Source organism: Coregonus lavaretus (genome assembly GCF_964263955.1).
Source record: "Coregonus lavaretus genome assembly, chromosome: 10".
Classification (NCBI taxonomy): domain Eukaryota; kingdom Metazoa; phylum Chordata; class Actinopteri; order Salmoniformes; family Salmonidae; genus Coregonus; species Coregonus lavaretus.
In genome coordinates, this window is record NC_139997.1 from 23883518 (window position 1) to 23885670 (window position 2153).

The window sequence follows — 2153 nt, forward strand, 5'->3', positions numbered from 1 at the left end:
TACCTCGCAGATTCCAACAGTGATAGCCGTGTTCCTCTATGACCAACACTCACTAAACTATTAATCAAAGAACGTCAATAACAAACTTCCATTTTTTTTATCACAACAACAAACTGCGTCTTACCTTTGTTGTTTCTGTTACCAAAAGTAGTGTCTGATCGAATAAAACCACTTGAAAAGATACTCTAGGGTCTCTCTCTCATTCCGAGTCGATTTCAATGAGTTTCCATCGTTTTACATGGCCAACAATGTGTTTGAAGATGAAGTCAGTAGTTTGGTTCAATCACAACAGGCACTGTTTTGTCGCCATCTTCTGGATATATGATGCAATCCCCGTGATTTGTCATTGTTCTCATTTCATTTTACTGATCCAGAGCTTTCGATAGTGGGGTCACATGTCAAAATCGACCAACCGGTTGTTGAAATATCCAAGTGCGCACCTCATTGTCTCATATTAGTTGACTTGCTGCGTTACGCATGGTTACGCAGAGCGCACAACAACACTAGAATTTCGGAGGGAAAACGCAAAGTTTATTCAAATATGGCAGGCTCTAGTAACAAATATACAGTTACAGAGGCGTTATTAATTGTAACAGATGAAAGTTGGACTCCATGTATCCCCATTGACTCTGAATCAGACGATGAGGACCTGCTTAGACTGGACGAACCAGACCCCAATGACGAGAACGAAGGTTATCGTGTCCAGGGCCCTACTCAAGCATCAGAAGAGTATGTAATCCCATTGTTATTTATTACTTCTAATACTACTATTACTAATTTATTGTATGAGTACAAAACATACATTCTAAAATATCTATTTGAGTAACTGAAGCTCAACATAAGTTAGCGCTAGCTTAGCTTAGAGGCCCACGCGCAAGTTTACTTACAATAGAATGCTATGTGTATTATTTATTGTCACTGAATTATCACTTTAGTCAACATTCTCATAGTTCTAACCATTTATTTTATATATCTGACTGTTTTGAGTCAGATTTGTCAATGAATGAATACAAGTGTGTTTTAGTCATGATTTTCTTTTCTCTTTTGTCTTGTTTGTACAGTGAAGATGATTATAGGGGTGATGAGCCACAGCCAGAGCATCTGCCTCCTCAGCCACAGCTTCCCCTTCCTCAGGCAGAGCCTCCTCTTCCTCAGCCTGGCCGCTTGTCTAGACAACGCACTTCTGCTCCCCTCCCTCGGCCACGCTCTTCATCGGACACTGAGTCCCCTGTAAAGAGCCCTCAACCCAAAAGAAAAGGAAAAGCTTTCTCAAAGTCAGCGCATCCAAGTCAGCGTGGTGGAGGTAGGCCTGCCACTCCAAGAGTCGGGGAGGAAGAAGAGGAAGAAGAAGATAGGTGGCATAATAGAGAAGAGAAAAAAGGGTCTACATTTTGTGTGACAACCCACCCAAGGACACCATATCATTGTTTATAGTTTTGGGATGTGTGTAATTTTTGTTTTTAAATTTGTTGTTTATAGTTTCTAATAAATCTGCTCAGTTTGGAGTCAAACTTTCCCATTGTAAGGTTTATTTTAATGGGAACACGTATAGAGGTCTGGGAGAACATGGGAAACAACATCAAAACAGTTGTATTTTGATGGAATGTACACATATAGTGATATGTTACTGAAATTAACTGCCTTTTGCTGTCTGGTACCTGATAAAAATCAAATGGCACTGATGGTGCCCAAATCTACCCAAATGTCTCCATTTGGTAATCCGCCTAAACATACTTCAACTAAAACCCCTACAACTTTGGTTTAATTTACTTTATTGGCATCAAACTTCACATAAGTACTCATCATATATTGGGCTATGGTCCCATAGTGTTTAGGGCTGCAGCTGCATAAGTCCAATAAATTATTCCCTATAAAACCTGAAGTTACTTTCAGGCGGAATCAAAACCTCCCAATTTATGCTGTGTTCTAGCTTCATGTACTCTGACACAGTAATACCCACATGTGTTACCTTTCTTTTGCTACCAAGATTATGTTGATAGCCCTTGTCGTTTTGGAGATATACTCTATTCAATTTGGGCATGCATTTTCGAGGCAGGCACTTTAGCCAGGTGCCTAGTGATGAAGAGGTTAAGCTATATTGGGTCACATAAAGCTAACACAGGGGAAGCCATGACCCAAAATGTAAAAAATTG

At 40.0% G+C, this 2153-nt stretch overlaps 1 long non-coding RNA gene across 1 annotated transcript; it reads left to right on the forward strand.

The window, feature by feature from the left end:
- The first annotated feature begins 509 nt into the window (after window positions 1–509).
- LOC311135685 lies at window positions 510–1515 on the forward strand. Its single transcript, XR_014613806.1, has 2 exons — window positions 510–729; window positions 1062–1515. It is a non-coding gene; the product is annotated as an uncharacterized lncRNA (long non-coding RNA).
- The last annotated feature ends 638 nt before the right edge of the window (window positions 1516–2153 follow it).